Here is an 18,941-nt window from a genome sequence, read left to right as displayed (position 1 = left end):
TATTTTGTGTTTGCTGATCATTTCTCTTTTCCTTTTTATTACCTTTTTTTCTTTGTGTGCGTGTGTATTTGATTCATCTTCTTTCTTTGGATTTACTCTATTTTTTCCTCTTTGATTCTTTTTTTTTTTTTTTTTAATTTTTTTTTTTCAACGTTTATTTATTTTTTGGGACAGAGAGAGACAGAGCATGAACGGGGGAGGGGCAGAGAGAGAGACACACACACAGAATCGGAAACAGGCTCCAGGCTCTGAGCCATCAGCCCAGAGCCTGACGCGGGGCTCGAACTCACGGACCGCGAGATCGTGACCTGGCTGAAGTCGGACGCTTAACCGACTGCGCCACCCAGGCGCCCCCCTCTTTGATTCTTGATTTGAACAAATTCATTTTATTTTAACTCTACCTTGTTTAAAAAAAAATAATTTTATAATATAAATTTGAGGATTATTTTCTTATATTTCTACCTATTTTATAATTTCCAACATTATTTCTTTAAACCCATGGATCGATTGGATTATATTTTCAGGTGTCTGACAGTGGTGGTAGAGGTGGTTATTATTATTAAAATAATTTCTCTTGGGGTGCCTGGGTGGCTCAGCCGGATAAGCATCCAACTTCAGCTCAGGTCACGATCTAGTGGTTCTTGGGTTCGATCCCCCATCAGGTTCTGTGCTGACAGCTCACAGCCTGGAACCTGTTTCAGATTCTGTGTCGCCCTCTTTCTCTGCCTCTCCCCCACTCACACTCTGTCTCTCTCTGTCTCAAAAATAAACATTAAGAAAAGATTAAAATAATTACTCTTATAAACTTTGTAGTAATGCTTGATTTCAAATTCAATTGGAATGTGATCAGGGAACATGGACAATATGGGAATAGTTCTTCAATGTTTATTGAATCTTCTTTATGATATATATGGTACCTAACAAAATTTTTAATTATTTTTTTATTTTTTTAATTTTTGAGAGAGACACAGAGAGCACGAGCAGTGGAGGGGCAGAGAGAGAAGGAGAGAGGAAGAATCCCAAGCAGGCTCTGTGCAGTCAGTGCTCACAGAGTGATGTGTGGCTCAAACTCATGAAAATGTGAGATCATGACATGAGTTGAAATCAAGAGTTGGATGCTTTTTTTTTAATTTTTTTAACGTTTTATTTATTTTTGAGATAGAGACAGAGCATGAATGGGGTAGGGGCAGAGAGAGAGGGAGACACAGAATCGGAAGCAGGCTCCAGGCTCTGAGCCATCAGCTCAGAGCCCGACTTGGGGCTCGAACTCACAGACCGCGAGATCGTGACCTGAGCTGAAGTCGGACACTTAATCAACTGAGCCACCCAGTTGCCCCAAGAGTTGGATGCTTAACTGACTGAGCCACCCAGGTGCCCCACTACCTGACAAATTTTTATGCATGCTTAATATATTCTCTGATGGAGGCAGAATTATTTAAGACCAAGCTTTTCTTTTTTTTTTTTTTTATTTTTATTTTTTTTTTTTCAACGTTTATTTATTTTTGGGACAGAGAGAGAGACAGAGCATGAACGGGCGAGGGGCAGAGAGAGAGGGAGACACAGAATCGGAAACAGGCTCCAGGCTCTGAGCCATCAGCCCAGAGCCCGACGCGGGGCTCGAACTCACGCACCGCGAGATCGTGACCTGGCTGAAGTCGGACGCTTAACCGACTGCGCCACCCAGGCGCCCCAAGACCAAGCTTTTCAATTGCACTGTTTGAATTTTTATCTTTTTCTTTTCTTTTTTTCTATTTGATTTATCAATTTCTAAAGGAAGTTTGTTAAAAATGTCCCAATATTATTATTTGTCCTTGGAACTATTTTGTATTGTCCCATGTTTTTGCTTTAAACTCAATTTCCCATCAATACTAGAATGACTAAGTCAGATAAAAATATATCAAGTGAATCTTTTTTTTTAACCCAAAGAAAATTGGGGTAATTTAAATATTCCTTTTCTAAATATTATATATCTGATGGTGTGCCTGGGTGGCTCAGTCAGTTAAGTGTCCAACTCTAGATTTTGGCTCAGGTCACAATCTGATGGCTTCATGAGATCGAGCCCCATGTTGGGTTCTGCCCTGACAGCATGGAGCCTGCTGGGAATTCTAACTTGTTCTCTACCCTTCTCCACTCATGATCTTGTGTTCTGTCTCTCTCAAAATAAATAAATAAGCATGAAACAATATTATATAGCTGAGATGTTTGGCTGTTTATAGAAAATCCAATAAATAGTAGTATCTTTTAAAAGATTACTTAATTTTATTTAAGTAGCCCTGACTAATTTGGATTAATTTATTTCATCATGTTTCTTGCTATTTATTTAACACGCACACACACATATATGTAATTTTTTTTTGCTTACTTTTTTTTTAACCCCATTTCTACCTCTGTGGGCTTATAGAGTTTAAAAAAATTCCTTTATTTTTCTCCTCTCCCAGGTTGGAAGCTACTAATATTTTAATTTTTTTGTTTTTTGCTTTCCCTTAATTAAAATATATTGAAGTATAATATGCATACATAGAATTGTACACAACAAAAATGAATTTATCACAAAATGAACATTCATGTAACTGGCATACAAGAAGTAAAACATTGACAGTATTTCAGAAGCATGGGACATTAATACATTTTAAAAATAAATCTTTAAAGTTAATTAAGTTCTACTCTCAGAACCTTCCTGTCCCTGCATTCAGACCTCAGTGCTGTAGCCTCTGGGACATGTCTCATACTGCTAGCCTGCCATTAGCAACATAGAAAAAAATTCCATATCATTTTCTTGTCCCGTACACACCTTGAGGTGAGCAAAAATAAAATAAAGTAAATTTTAACTCTGAGGGAGATCGTGCTCATCCAGACTGGTCAGTTGGCAACAAGGTTAGTGCCAAGTTCTGAGAGGTAATTAGTGAGGAGTATGGCATTGATCCCCCTGGAACCTACCTACAGTGACCTGCAGCTGAAAAATGTCTGTGTGTACCACAATGAAGCCACAGGTGACAGATATGTCCCTCATGCTACCTTGGTGGATCTAGAACCCAGGACTATGGACTCTGGTCACTCAGGTCCTTTTGACCAGATGTGGAGACCAGACAACTTTGTTTCTGGTTGGTTTGGGGCAGGCAACAACTGGACAAAGGGCCATTCTACAGAAGGTCCAAGTGGACCCACTCACTAGGTGGGGGCACAAGCTACGGGGTGGGCACCTTGCTCATCAGCAAGACTGCATCACCAACACCTTCAGGGTGGTACCCTCACCAAAGTGTTGGGTGCTTTGGCTGAGCCCTAAAACACCACCCTCTCTGACTGTCAGATGGTAGAGAATGTGGGTGAGACCCACTGAATTGACAGCTGAGCCCTTTAGGAAATCTGCTTTCACACCATCAAGCTGACCACACCCACTGTGGGACCAGAACCACCTGGTCTCAGCCACTGTGAACAGTGTCACCAATAGCCTCCACTTTCCTGGTCAACTCAATGTTGGCCTCCACAAACCAGCTGTCAAGTTGGTGCCCTTCCTGTGTCTCTACCTCTTCAGGCTTGGCTTTGCTCCTTTGACCAGCCATGGAAGCCAGTGGTGTGGGGCCTTCACTGTGTCCAAACTCACCCAGCAGGTCTTTGATGCCAAGAACATGATGGCTGCCAGCTCATGGCCATGTTTTGGCACAAGACCTTCCTCTACTGGTACTCAGGTGAGGGTGTGGACCAGATGGAGTTCACTGCAGCTGGGACCAGCAGGAATGACTTTGTCTCCTAGTGCCACCAGTACCAGGATGCCATCACAGAAGAAGAGGAGGCCTAAAGCAGAGCACCATCACCTCAGGCTTCTCAGGTCCCTCAGCCTTCTTCCTCAACTGCCCTTTTCCTGTCCCTCAGAGTTTGCATTTTCTGCCTCTGTCTTTTTTTTTTTTTTCATTTTTTTTTTCAACGTTTATTTATTTTTTGGGACAGAGAGAGACAGAGCATGAACGGGGGAGGGGCAGAGAGAGAGAGGGAGACACAGAATCGGAAACATGCTCCAGGCTCTGAGCCATCAGCCCAGAGCCCGACGCGGGGCTCGAACTCACGGACCGCGAGATCGTGACCTGGCTGAAGTCGGACGCTTAACCGACTGCGCCACCCAGGCGCCCCTTTCTGCCTCTGTCTTATTTTCTTTTTCTGTTTTGGAAGGTGGACGGGAGGTTCCTAGAACAGTGCCTGGCACATAGTAAGCACTCGTTAAGTATTTATTGTTTATTAAATGTCTCCTCTCTTCCACTCTGGGAAGCCTAGATTTCTACCCTTCTGGGTAACCCTGTATTTCTTTTTGGTGCCCATTTCTTCCATCTGTCTGGGTCATATTTCCCTTTGTTTTTAAGATAATTCTCCAAGAAGCTGGGTCTCATCAGATCCCATTTGGAACCATGTACTGAAAACTGGGTACATGGGCACCATCCTAATCCATGTGGTCGTCCAGGGGAAAGGAAAGCAAGCTACTTCATAGCAAGTGGAGGTACCTGTAAGAAAAGGATATAGGCTTTTCCATTCTAGAGCAGTTTTGGAGAGGGGGATCCAGGCTATTGAAGTCCTAATTTTCAGGTATTTCTCTTTTCCTTTCTCAGCTTCAGGGGAGGTGATAACAGTATAATCTCCATTTTTAGTCTCCTTCCAAGCTCTGTCTCGGGCTGTTTCCTTTTCAGGGGTCTGCCCCACTCTGTCTAGGGGATTCCTCTCTCTCCTACTTCACCTCCTGCACGTGCTGGATTCTGTCCTTTTCCCCTGGTTGGAAAAGGAGGCCAAGAGAGGGAGGAGAGACTAGCCTTGCCCTAAGGCTCCCAGAAAGGCTCTCCCATGCTCACCTTTTCTTAACAAAAACCCAGCCCTCTTGTGTATTTATGGAAAGGTGTGTATTGTCACCTAAATATTTGAGTCATTCCTCCAGAGAGGGTACAAGGAGACCCTTCATCTTTTGGCAACATCTCATATCTTCCTTTTGCTAGTTCCTTCGCCCTGCCCACCCTTGGTTTTGTTCTGTCTTACACTTCAAATTTCTACTTTGTGTTGAACTTGCCTTTTTTTTTTTTTTTTTTTTTTTGTTATTGAAAGGATGACATTGCCCCAAGAGCCAAAAATAAATGAGAATTGGAAAAAAAAAATAAAGTTAATTAAGTTCCATAAATTAGCTAAAGTTATACAATATCGCTATACTTTCCCAAATGAGATGAGGACTTTAACAAACTCAACCAGTCATTAAACACTGTTTCTCACCTTCTTTGATGTTTTTAACTTTAATTTCACTTACTGGAAGCAAAGTCAATTATCTTCTATTCTGCAGTTACACAAGTTTACCCAATTGCATCTCACTCTCTGTGTGTTGTTTTTGCTTCTTTCTAAAGTACATCCTTTAGTAGTTTTTTCAGTGCTGATTTATAAGAAGTAAACTCTGAACTTTATTATCTATCTGAAAATATCCTTAGTCCATCTTCACTTGAGTGATATTTCATCCTGACATAAAATTCCCAGTTGACAGTTAAGAATTGTCAAGCTGGACAGTCAGCACTTTGAATTTTTTTCTCTGTTGTTTTCAGTTATTTATTACTAATAATGTTAAATTGACACACAATGTAACTGACATTTATTTGAAAGGAATTTGTCTTTTCTCTCTGATAGTTTTCAAGAACATTTCTTTCTATTTTTGCTGTAGGGTGTCCTCCTGTTTTCAATATGGCATCTCACCCTTTTCCCATCTGTCCCTGATATCCCTGCATCTGTATGGTTCCATCACTTGAGAATAAATCTTCAGCTCTCAGACATGAAGGGGTAGGAAAGGTTGCTTAGTCTTATAATTTGGAGGATGGGACCTGAGGGTCTGATTGCTTTTCATACAGACTTTCTGTCAATTTCAATTCAATTTCAATTTCAATCCAAACTGTGTTTGGAAATTTTCTGTATGTCTCATAGCCAGAGACACCAGTTGCACCCATTTTCTGATCTCTTACTCTTGGAAATTGGCTTGCATCCTTTTGGTGTATAAATTTGAGGGATCTCTGATCCGCTAAATCACATAGCACTAGACCATCTGCTTTCAGTCTCTCAATATTTAGATATTTCTTGTCTGTTGTGATCTCCTCTATTTTCTGTGTGTTTGAAGATTTATGAATATTATTAAAATATTTTACAGTAATTTTGGAGGGGGGGTTCCTAGAGATATAATGGTTGAGTGCATGTATTCAATCTTCAGTGTTTAAAATAAAAATCCTTTCCATTAAGATTTTACAGACATTGGAAATTCTATTAACGGAAGATAGAGTCCTTCATTTCATAATTAGAAATATCCCAGGGAGACATAGCACATTAACTTATAATTATAAATGGCTGGTATGCTTCCCTCTTTATAATTGACCCCTGATTCAGAATTAATTGCTTCTCTCTCCCTGTTATATCTCCTTCACATATTTACAGTTTGTGGTTGGCAGGTCTCAGTAACCAGACTGTGAACTAGTTGGGATTATGTTCAAGGCACTTTTGCGCTCATGTATCTTTAGTTGCAATCACAGTGCTTGGTGCAAAGGGTGCTTCATAAATGCCTCTTCAACAAAACTGAATAATTTAGAGTCATAATTAGCACAGAAACCTTTAGCTATAACCAGAGTATTTTTCACCCTTTGGCGAGAAATTTCAGCCAGATGTTCACTGGGTTCCCAAATTTTTCTCCCAGATTTGCCACGTGATCTGATCGATCATTGAGTTTGGTAACTGGCATTGTGAGGAGATTAAAACTTCAAGTAATGATAAAATAACAATATTATTTTGTATCATTCTCTTATTGTGTAAGGTGTTTGTGTTCTCATATATTTTATTAAATATTTATTTATTGAGAAAGAGGCGAAGAGAGAGGGAGAAAGAGAATCCCAAGCAGGTTCCACACTGTGGAGATGATGTGGGGCTCGATCCCATGAACTACAAGATCGTGACCTGAGCCAAAATTGAGAGACGCTCAACTGACTGAGCCACCCATATGATCCCCCCAAATATATATATATATTTTTAATCCTCATACATCCCTGCAAAATTAGAGAATTGCAAAGTATATTTTTTTTGTTTTTGTGTATTCTTTCAAAAAATAGAAGATACTGGTGGGGATAATTATCACCAATTTGGGAAAAGAAAAGAATATCCCCTTCTTTAATGTTATTTTCTGTAAAACTAAGAGAAGCAAAGGGTCAAGGAACTTCTGTTTATTCTCTTCATACATACAAAACAAAGTGACTGTTTAGTAAAAATGGCTAGACACAATTATAAGTATCCTAGATATCTTGCCCACTCAAGAGCTGACAACCAACAAAAGTCAGCAAAAGGATTAATGATCATTTCTGTCTAGAATAGAAAGAGTTGCCATTGTTAATTTTGAATATTATCTATTCTACCTCAGAAGAAAATGGTGGGCTGGGGATTTTGGCTGGGCTGTGTTTCCAGGAGGGAGGAATGGTATAGGTTTGAGAAAGGTTAGCGTCTGTGACTAGGCACTTTGAACAAAGTGAAATGGGAGCAGGGAAGCTCAGATTACACAAGGGAATGTTTTCAAAATTGAAGAAAAGGTCCCAGAGCAAGAGTGACTGTAAGAACATTAAAGAGTGCTGATTCAGAGCGAAAAGAGGGAATGTGCATTGAATACATTTATTCATTGTGGAATAAATATAGACTGCTACCTCCACTAACTGGTATTTACAGTTCTCAACTAGTTTCGTAGAATGAATTGGTTTTTTTTGTTTGTTTGTTTTTGTTTTTTGTTTTAAAGTAAACTCTGTTCCTTATGTGGGGCTCAAACTCATGTCCCCAACCAAGATCAAGAGTTACATGTTCTACTGAGTCAGCCAAGTGCCCCATAGAATGAGTTTTTGAGTTTCTATTTAGCTAGCAGGAAGTGTGCATTTTAAAATGCATTAAAGGAAGCGAAAGTGGTAAATAAATCATTCTGCCATCTTAAACTGTCCACAAGGTGTTCAGTAAAAGTAGTGACCTGGTTAGCAGCTGGGAAACCCAAGTTTCAAACCTGCAGCAGCAACATTCCATTGTTATGTAAATGGAGGGGAATAAAGGAATACTCAATTTGAGAAAGCTCAAATTAATTAACATCATAACATACCATCAAGGGTGTCATCTATTAATACGTAGCAGCTTTTCAGGTGCGGCTCCCTTGGTTATCAGTCTCCACTCTGAGCTATTTTTATGTTAGCTGTGAAAAAGCAGAATAATTGTACGGTCTGTGCCATGCTGACTTGTCAGACAAAATGGACCGTTGGTGCACTATTTTCTTCTTCTAAAGAACAGACAGATAAACATCCATCATATAGGTGGGACTTAAGAGCTTTATGGTGCCAGCTGATGGAAATTCCTTTCATGCTGCATAGGTTTGTGGAGGGAAGCTTTGTCTTTGTCTCATGGCTTACTGATGATCATTACTTTTCAGAGAATTTACCAGCATCTTGTGACTGACCTCAAAATGAAAGCTGGAGATTCACACGTTGGGCAAGAAAGTTGAGGATGAGTCAAAAAAGCTGATATAATTTAAACAAGACCCTTAATAAATGAGTGGAATCAAGATATACAAAATGAATATAGTTACTAACATAAGTATATTCAGTATGTTAGATGTATTTTAATGTATCATTGCTATGATTTCATATATGTGAGAAATTTTGGAAAGCCAGCTGAATAGCTTCAGAATTGCTAACATTATTCCTAAGGCTCTTCTACATTTCATTTCCAAATAGATTATTAATAAATAAGAGCTTGAGCTATAAAAAAAAAAAAGAAATTTGAGGACAGGTTATTCCAAGTTTCAGTATGTAAATAGGTGTATATATATTGATCAAGCAAATCCTCAGTAATTAGGGGCTAATTGATGGAGTATCTGTAGTATGTAATGTATTTTTTTTTTAATTTTGGTAATTGCCTTCAAAGAATTTGGCTATAATTCACATACTATGCAATTCAGTCATTTCAAGTATGTAATTAAGTGGGGTTTTTTTTAAATTTTTTTTAATGTTTATTTATTTTTGAGACAGAGAGACACAGCATGAGCAGGGAAGGGGCAGAGAGAGAGGGAGACACAGAATGTGAAGCAGGCTCCAGGCTCTGAGCTGTCAGCACAGAGCCGGACGCGGGGCTCGAACCCACGAACTGTGAGATCATGACCTGAGCCGAAGTCGGACGTTCAACCGACTGAGCCACCCAGGCGCCCCAAGTGGGTTTTTTTTTTAAGTTTACTTATTTATTTTGAGAGAGACAGAGAGAGTGAGAGTGGGAGAGGGGGAGAGAGGGAGAATCCCAAACAGGCTCTGTGATGTGCAGAACCTGACAAGGGCCTCGAACTCACGAACTGTGAGATTGTGACCTGAGCCAAAATCAAGAGCTGGACACTGAAACGACTGAACCACCCAGGTGCCCCAAAGTGGGCTTTTGGGTTTTTAATATGTTCACTAAGAAGCAAAACCATTACCACTATCTTATTCCAGTACATTTTCATCGCCCCAGTAGAAACACTGTACCTATTAGTAGTCACTCCCATTCTCTTCTCCCCACAGTCCCTGAAAATCACTAATGTATTTTGTCTCTATGAATTTGCCTCTTCTGGACATTTTATAAAAACAGTATCATAATAATATGTGGTTCTTCATATCTGGCTTCTTTCACTTAGCATAGTGTTTTCAAAGTTCATCCATGTTGTGTGTTTTAGAACTTTACTTCTTTATGGCTTAATATTCCGTTGAATGGATATACCACATTGTTTATCCATTTGTCAGTTGATAGGCATTTGGCTTATTTTCACTTTTTTGGTTGCTGTGAATAATGCTGCTATGAACATCCACGCATTAGATTTTATGTGGACACACTTTTTCAGTTCCCTTGGATATATACCTAGGAGTGGAATGACTGGGTCACATGGGTACTCTGTCTTTGTTATTTTAAGACATTGCGAAAGTACTCCAAAATAGCTGCACCATTTTGTATTCCACTAGAATGTATAAGAGTTTCAATGTATCCACATTCTGTAACATTTTCTGTTTTATTTTTAGCCATTCTAGTTGGTGTGAAATGATATGGTGGTTTTGTTGTGTATTTACATAATGACTAATGATTTTGTCTATTTTTCCCTGTGCTTATTGGTCATTTATATGTCTTTTTGGAGAAACGCCTATTCAAATAATTTGTCCAGATTTTAATTGGGTTATTTGTCTTATGATATATGTGATTTATAATTGTTTTCTCCCATTCTGTGGGTTGTCTTTTACTTCCTTGATGGTGTCCTTTGATTTGCAAGAGTTTTTAACTTTGATGAAATCTAATTATCTACTATTTTCTTTTGTCACTTTTGCTTTTGGTGCCATATCTATGAAACCATTGTTTAGTCTAAGGTCACAAAGATGTAATCCTGTGTTTCTTTGTAGGGATTTTATAATTTCAGTCCTAATATTTACGGCTATGATTTATTCAGTTAATTTTTGTGTATGATTTGAGGTAAAGGTCCAAATTTATTCTTTTACATGTGGGTGTTCAGTTTTCCTTGCACTATTCTTTCCTCATTCAATTGTCTTGACACCCTTGTTATAAATCAACTGACCAAAAATGCAGGTTTATCTCTGGACCCGCAGTTCTGTTTCCATTCTGCTATATGCCTGTCTTTATGCCAGTTCCATACTATCTTAATAACTGCATCTTTGTAGAAGATTTTAAAATTGGGAAATATGAGTTCTTCAACTTTGGTCTTCTTTTTCAAGATTGTTTGTTCTATTCTTTGTCCCATGTATTGCCATATAAATATTAAGATCAGGTTGTCAAATTTTGAAAAAAAAAAAAACACTGAAATTTTGATAGAGATGGTGTTGAATTTTTGGATCAATCTGGGAAGTACCACCATTTTAACAAATTAAGTCTTCAAATTTATGAACAGGGATATCTTTCCATTTATTTAGTGTCCTTTAATTTCAATACTTTTTTAAGTGTACAAGTCTTGCATTTCCTAGGTTACACTGATTCCTAAGTATTTCTGCTTTTTGATGCTATTATAAATGGAATTATTTTTTAATTTTATTTTCAGGCTGTTCATTGCTAATATACAGAAACATAGTTGATGTTTGCATTTTGATTTTGCATTCTGCATTCTTGCTAAATATATTTATTAGCTCTAATTTTTTTTGTAGATTCTTGAGAATTTTCTTATACGACATTATGACACCTGCCAATCAGGATAGTTTTAATTCTTGCTTTCCACTATGATGCTTTTTATTTCATTTTCTTGCTTAATTCTTTCTGACTAGAATTGCCAGTATGATGTTGAGGGCATGTGGTGAGAGCAAACATTCTTGATTTATTCCATTTCTTAGGGAAAAGCTTTCAACCTTTCCCCATGAAGTATAATGACAGCTGTGGGTTTGTCACAGATAACCCTTGTTAGGTTGAAGAATTTCCTTTCTATTCTTAGTTTATTTCTTAGTCTTTTCTATCATGAAAAGGTATTGGATTTTGTAAAATGGCTTCCTGCATGTTCTGAGATGATAATGTGTGTTTTTGTCCTTTATTCTATTAATATGATGTATTAACATTGATTGATTTTCAACATGCATTGATTTTCATGTTGAACAAACTTTCCAAATCTAGAATAAATCCCACTTGCTTGTGAACAACATGTATAATCATTTTATATATTGTTGAATTTGGTTTGACAGTTATTTTGTGGAGGATATTTCGATCTACATTTATAGAGGATATTGATCTTCAGTTCTCTTTTCTGTGATATCTTTGGTTTTGGTATCAGGGTAATACCAGATTTCTAGAAGGAGTTGGGAAGTGTTTTTTCTTCTCTTATGTTTTGAAAGAGTTTGTGAAAAATTGATTTTAATCTTTAAAAAGTTGAGTAGCATTTAGCAGTGAAGCCATATGATCCTGGGCTTTATTTTCCGGAAACATTTTTTTACTATTAATTAAATTTCTTCATTTATTACTGTTATGTTCAGATTCTCTATTTCTCTTTGAATCTGATTAGGTAGGTTGTGTCTTTCTCATATATCCATTTCCTTTAGATTTTCTAATTTGTTGGTGTAGAGTTGTTAATGGTATTTTCTTTTAAACCTTTTAACATCTATAAGGTTAATAATAATGTTCTCTCATTCCTTATTTTAATAATCTACATCTTTTCTCCTTTTTGTCAGTTTAGCTTAAAGTTTATACATTTTCCAAGAACCAATTTTTACTTCATTGAGTTCTCTATTGTTTCCTAGTCTTTGTCTCATTGACTACTGTTTTAATTTTTATTTTTTCCTTCCTTCTGCTTGGTTTGGGTTTAATTCCACTTTTTTTCTAGTTTCTTCAAATGGAAGTTAGATTATTGATTTGAGGTCTTTCTCCTTTTTTAATATAGGCACTTGTAACTGTATATTTACCTCTAAGCACGCTTTTGCTTTGTCTCATGCTTTTGATACATTGTGCTTTCTATGCATTGTTCTCAGATTTTTTCTAATTTCCCTTGTGATTTCTGCTTTGACCCATTGATTATTTAGTAGTGCGTTGTTTAATTTCCACACATTTGTGAATTTCTCTAGCTTCTCTTCCTTATTGATTTCTAATTTCATTTGCTTTGGGTCACAGAACATACCTTGTGTTATTTAAATCTTTTACATTTATAATACTTTTAGTTAGTGGGAGTTAGGGGTAACATAAGTCTCTAAGGAATTTGAAAGCAAAGTTTCAAGGATCATGAGGAGCTAGCTGTTGTTGTTAAGATAAGGTTGCTTTATGGCCTATCATGTGATCCATCTTGAAGTGCACTCCATGTGCACTGGGGAAGAATGTACATTTTGCTGTTGTGGGACCAAGTGTTCAATAGTTGTGTTAGTCTAATTGGTTTATAGTATTAGGCAAGTCTTATCTTTTCTTGTTTATCTTCTGTAGAGTTGTGCTATTAATTACTGAAAGGGAGGAATTGAAATCTCCAACTGTTATGGCTGAGGTGTCCTATTTCTCACGTTGTTTCTGGCAGTTTCTACTTCATATATTGTGATACTCTGCTAGTGGTACATATATGTTAGCAGTTGTTATATCTTCTTGATGAATCGAGTCTTTACAATTTCAATTTTTTTTTAACGTTTATTTATTTTTGAGACAGAGAGAGACAGAGCATGAACGGGGGAGGGGCAGAGAGAGAGGGAGACACAGAATCGGAAGCAGGCTCCAGGCTCTGAGCCATCAGCCCAGAGCCCGACACGGGGCTCGAACTCACGGACTGTGAGATCATGACCTGAGCTGAAGTCGGACGCTTAACCGACTGGGTCACCCAGGCGCCCCAGAGTCTTTACAATTTCATAATAACCTTTTTTTTTTTTCCTCTTTGAACTGGTTTTGACTTAAAATCTATTTTGTCTGACAGTAGTATAACCACTCAGGATCTCTTATAATTGCTGTTTGTATGGTATATTTTTTAACATCCTTTTACTTTTAATCCATTGTGCCTTTGAATATAAAGTATATATCTTACTGACAGCTTATTTAGCTCTAACACTTATGTTTTAAAACATCCATTCTGTTCATCTCTATCTTTAGATTGAATGATTTAATCAATCCATGTTTAATGTAATTAATGATCAGGGAGGATATATTTCTGCCATTTTGATATTTGTTTCCTATATTTCTGTGTCTTTTTTGTTATCCTCTCATTCCTGCCACATTTTGTGTTCCACAAATATTATCTAGTATGATACTTAAATTAATCTGTCATTGTTTTTATAATTTTTAAAAATTCTTTTCTAAGAATTTTCCCTGGATATTACAATTAATATGCTCATTTATAACAATTTAGTTCAGATTAATACAAACTTAATTACAATATCATACAAAAATGTGTTCTTATATAGCTTCATTTCCTCTTCCTTTGTGCTATCATACAGATCACATCTTTATACATTATATGCTCATCAACACAGTTCACAACTATTACTTATGCAGTTGATTTTTAAATAAGATAGGAGAAAAAAAGTTACAATAAAAATACATTCATACTGTCTTTTATATTTACCTTCATCGTAACCTTTATCAGTGCTTTTATTTTTTTCACACATATTCTCATTACTATCTACTCTGCTTTCATTTTAGCCTGAAAGTCTTCCTTTACAAGTTTTTGTAGGACAGATCAGTTAGCAATTAATTCTCTGTTTTTGTTTATCTGGGATTTTCTTAATTTCTCCTTCAGTTTTTCAGTTTATTTATTTATTTTGACAAAGAGGGACAGAGAGCAAGCAGGGGAAGGGCAGAGAAAGAGGGAGAGAGAGAGAATTCCAAGCAGGCTCAGCACTGTCAGCACGACACAGGCCCAAACTCAGGAACCTTGAGATCATGACCTGAGCCCAAATCAAGAGTCTGCACACTTAACTGACTGAGCCACCTGTCACCCCCTCTCCTTCATTTTCTAAAGGATTGTTTTGCTAGACATGATTCTTGGGTGGCAGTCTTATTCTTTCAGTATTTTGAGTGTGTTATGTTATGGCCTTCTTGTCTCCAGTGTTTCTGATGAGAAATCAGTTTTTAATCTCATTGTGGATCTCTCATATAGGATTGGTTACTTCTCTATTGTTTCTTTCTTTCTTTCTTTCTTTCTTTCTTTCTTTCTTTCTTTCTTTCTTTCTTTCATCTTGTAGCGTTTTGGTTATGAGGTATCTAGTTGCACACTTTGAGTTATCTATCCTGGGGTTTGATGACTTTCTTGGATGTGTAGACTAATGCTTTCCACTAAATTTAGGAAGTTTTGGGTCATTATTTATTCAACTATTCTTTCTGTTTCTTTGTCTTTCTCTTTCTTCTCTTTCGGGGACTCCCATTAAGTGCATGTTGGTGTACTCGGGAGTGCCCTAATGGTGTCTGAGACTGTTCATTAATTTTTTTTTTTCCTTTCTGTTCCTGAGACTGAATAATCTCAATTGCATGAATTTTCAAGTTCATTGGATATTTCTTTTGTCTGCTCAGATCTTCTGTTGAGCACCTTTAGTGAATTTGTCATTTATAATGCTTTTTGAGTCTAAAACTTCTACTTGGTTCTTTTGTATAATTTCTATCTCTTTATTGATAATATCTTTATGGAGGCGTGATTTTCATAATTTTTATTTAGTTTTTCAGACCTGGTCTTCTTTAGTTCTTTGAATATATTTACAATCCTGATTTAAATCTTTGTCAGTAAGTCCAATATCTGGGCTTCTACATGGATAGTTTCTATTTACTGCATATATACACACACACACACACACACACACATATATGTGTATATATATATATATATATATATATATATGTGTATATAAATGGCATGTCTCATAATTTTTTGGCTGAAAGCTAGAAGTTTTCAATAGCATAATGTTGCAATTCTGTAAACTAGGTCCTTCCTCTCTACTGGGGTTTGTTGTTTGTTTAGTAACTTTGTTAAACTAATTCTATAAAGTCTATAATGTTTGTCATGTGTGACCACTGAAGCTTCTACTTGGCTAGCTTCATGATAAATTTAATTATTAGGTAGTGATTTTGTTAGGTGCCTTGAACTAATAAGTCCCATAGCCTCTCCTCAGAGCATGTGGTCCTGAGGGGGCATGCCTTCAACACCACTCGGTCTGGGTATTTGCAGCTCTGCCTTAGTCTTCACTTCCTGCTTGTGCAGAGCTTCATACTTGGTGATAGGTGAGACCCAGGGCCTTCTCAGGTCTTTTCTGGAGCATGCACATAAGCATGCACAAAGATCTAGGCATGCACACAATCCTAACCATTTACATTCCAAGCAAAGGGTGAGAGCTTTTAAAATCCCCCTATAAACATTTCTTTCCCCAGCTTTTAGTTTTAAATTTTGTGGTTAGTCCATCATTTGCCTAACTGCTCTCCACTACCTCAGATAGCTATGACCTTCAACAATTGCCTCTGCTTGTTTTTTTTTGTTTTTTTTGTTTTTTTTGTTTTTTTTGACAAATGCCCTTGGGGAAAAAGGTTGTTTCCCCTTGGCAAGCTCTGAACTAGGTAAAATAAAGACCGGTACTTCTGATTCTTTTTGCCAATAATCAGGGAACAGAGCTAACACGCAGGCAGTGGCTTTTCAACAAAACAACCTTATTGAGGAGTCTTGACACAACTTGTAAGACATCACTAATTAGATTTCACTAGCCATCTGCTGCACTATCCTTGTCAGAGACCAGTGAAATGTAAATTTAGAGCAGATGACAAAGTGAAAGGAGAAAACAACACCTTCCTGATAATTGTGGTTACCCAATCTGTATCCCGGGGGAGGGAGGTGGGACAGTAGTATCAGAGGATATCTTCTTGTCTTAGGCTAAAAGGACTGGCATTGAATGAATAAATGTGTACATTTTATTCCCCCCCCCTTTTTTTTGAGGTTTTTCTCACTTTGGAGGAGGAATGAGGGAGGAGAAGAGCAGGTATTTTCTTATAGAAAATTTTCCTGTGAAATATAACGTTGACAATTATTCTCTCTGATAAAGAGATGTGAAAGTTATATTAAATATGTTTAGATTGAAGTGTGTATTTTAGTTTAAAATACACAATAGATCAAAGATCACTTTTTTCCCCCAGTCCATAAGAGCTAGCTAGAAGGATGGTTTGATTTTATATATTGCTGAGATGACTTTCTGAATAAAATAATGGAACCAGGTGACTAATGGTAAATATGTTTGATTTTATTATGGGTCTTAGTGGAAATAAGCTAAAGTATCCAGTAGTGTTGAGGGAACTAAGCCATTGAAAAGGATTGAACTTACTTCTTCATCAGTAAAAAGATAGGGATCTGAGCATTTCAGAGAGGAAACATTAATATGACATCCATACTCAGTCATACCCATTCTGAAAGTTAAATATACTCAGACCAAACAAATATGTTTCTCAAGAACTAGATAAAGGAGAATTCATTCATTTGGCCATTCATTCATTCATTTATTCATTCTTTTGTTCATTGAATATCTATTGATAAAGTGCCTACCACGTAGCAGCAATTGTTCTTGGTGCTGAGGATACAGTGGTTGAGCAAGAACAGAGAGGGTCCGTGTCGTCACTGAACCTGTACTCTAGTGGAAAGATAGAACACAAACTAAACTACAGGTGGCTACATACTAGAATGGCAGATAATGCTAAGTGCAATGAAGAAAAATAATATAAATAAGAGAATAGAGAGTAAGAGGGTGGGGTGGGGTAAGGGGAAGATTATCTCTAATAAGATGACATTTATGCACAAATCTGAGAGAAAAAGCCGTGGATATCTGGGAAAAGAGACTGTCAGATAGATGGAACAGTAAACACATATGCCCTGAGGGTGAAGTGTGCCTGGAGAACAAAGAAATTAGTGTGGATTGAGTGAAGTGAGCCCTGGGAAGGGAGAACACAGTGAAAGGTAAGAGTAGGCCTTCTAGGGTGGATATCATTCAGAATGAGATTGGAAGTCACTGGAGGGTGTTGTATGGAGTAGGCCTTCTAGGAAGTCACTGGAAGGTTTCAAGCAGAGAAATCACAAGGGTCTCAGGCTGTTTTATGCAGAATAAATGATGAGGAAAGGGGTTGGTGTGGTAAAAAATCAGAAGGTTTTGCAGCGGTGTAGGTAAGAGATGATTGTGGTTTGGGCAGGATGGTAGTGAGAGTGGTGAGTTGTAGTTGGTTTCTGTATATATTTTGAAGGCACAGCATGGGATAGTGAATGGGATTAGGGGTGTGAAATAAGGAGGCATTGAAGATTGAAGGTGACTACAAGGTATTTGGTTTTGGTTAGAAAAACCAAAGAAATCGGGGAGCCAGTTACTAGAATAGAGAGAAGGTTGTCCGTACTCCTTCTTGGTCTATGAAGACCGATAAATAGTTCCTTTGCCTTTTTTTTTTAACATCCTGGAACTGAGAGAGAGAGAGAGGGAGAGAGAGATCCAGATGAAGAATGTAAATGGGCTGCAGAGGAAGTGGATAAGATTTAAGCCAAAACAAAACCTTTTCCGCAAGAAAACGGTATGGAGTATGTCAAGGGAGAATGAGGGTAACCAAGGAGGAAAAAGAAGATACTAGAAGATTGTGTTTTGGGTAACAAAATTTCTATACTTCCTCCAGGCCACCTATTTTCAATTTGATGAAAGACTTGGGTTCAAATTCTTGCTGGAAATATGTGAGTAAGGATAGTTACAGACACCTGCTGTGCTACAGTCTCTTTGGGGAAGGAAATGGATGCTGTTTTGAGGATGAAGTGAGAAATGCAGTTTTGTTTTTCCTTTCTTATTTTAATTTTTCTCTTATGCTTTGCTTTAAGTATCAAAAAAGGAAAATTATCCTATATTGATGGTCTAATTTATCTCTAAACTTTTATATAACAAGTGGTTATTGAGAGTCATTAAGTGTAGGGCATGATGGCAAGAATTGCAGCGGATTCAATAAACATACAAAATTCATTTTTCCTCCAATGATTTATAATCTAAATGTGTAGTTTACGTAACTGAAAGCTCAGGACAGTATTTGATGATGATGCAAACATGATTTCGGTGAAGAATTGCTTTAAAAAAACCCAAACATTTATTGATCACGAATTATGTACTAACCGTTTTGCTAAGTGCCTTCCATGTGTTATGTTACTTAATTCTAAGAAGCAAAAGGAACACAATCCTGTAAATTAGATACTGATATTACCCTTACGTAGACACTGAGAGGCAGGATTATTTCTCATCTGATATTGAGGAGTCTTACATTTAGTAGAGTTAGTGGTAGAACTGGATTTGAACGCACAGTCTGACTTTGGTGACTAGATGCACACATTTTCACCATTTTGTTTTCCTAAGAGATTTCAGAGGCTGGAGAAATTGCTATGGATTGAAGTAGTCAAAGAAAGTCTCCTAGAAGGGGCAGGCTTGGGAACTTCTCTGAAAGATGGTCGATTAAGAAAAAGAAAGAGAAGAAAATAA

General features: G+C 37.3%; 1 pseudogene; it reads left to right on the top strand.

Annotated features, from left to right (window-relative positions):
- LOC115515962 overlaps positions 1–18,941 on the top strand; it is a 194,659-nt pseudogene that overhangs the window by 117,528 nt on the left and 58,190 nt on the right.

This window comes from Lynx canadensis, chromosome B3, assembly GCF_007474595.2.
Source record: "Lynx canadensis isolate LIC74 chromosome B3, mLynCan4.pri.v2, whole genome shotgun sequence".
Taxonomy (NCBI): domain Eukaryota; kingdom Metazoa; phylum Chordata; class Mammalia; order Carnivora; family Felidae; genus Lynx; species Lynx canadensis.
Note: the sequence above shows the minus strand (reverse complement) of the source record. Positions and strands in the feature narration are given on the sequence as shown.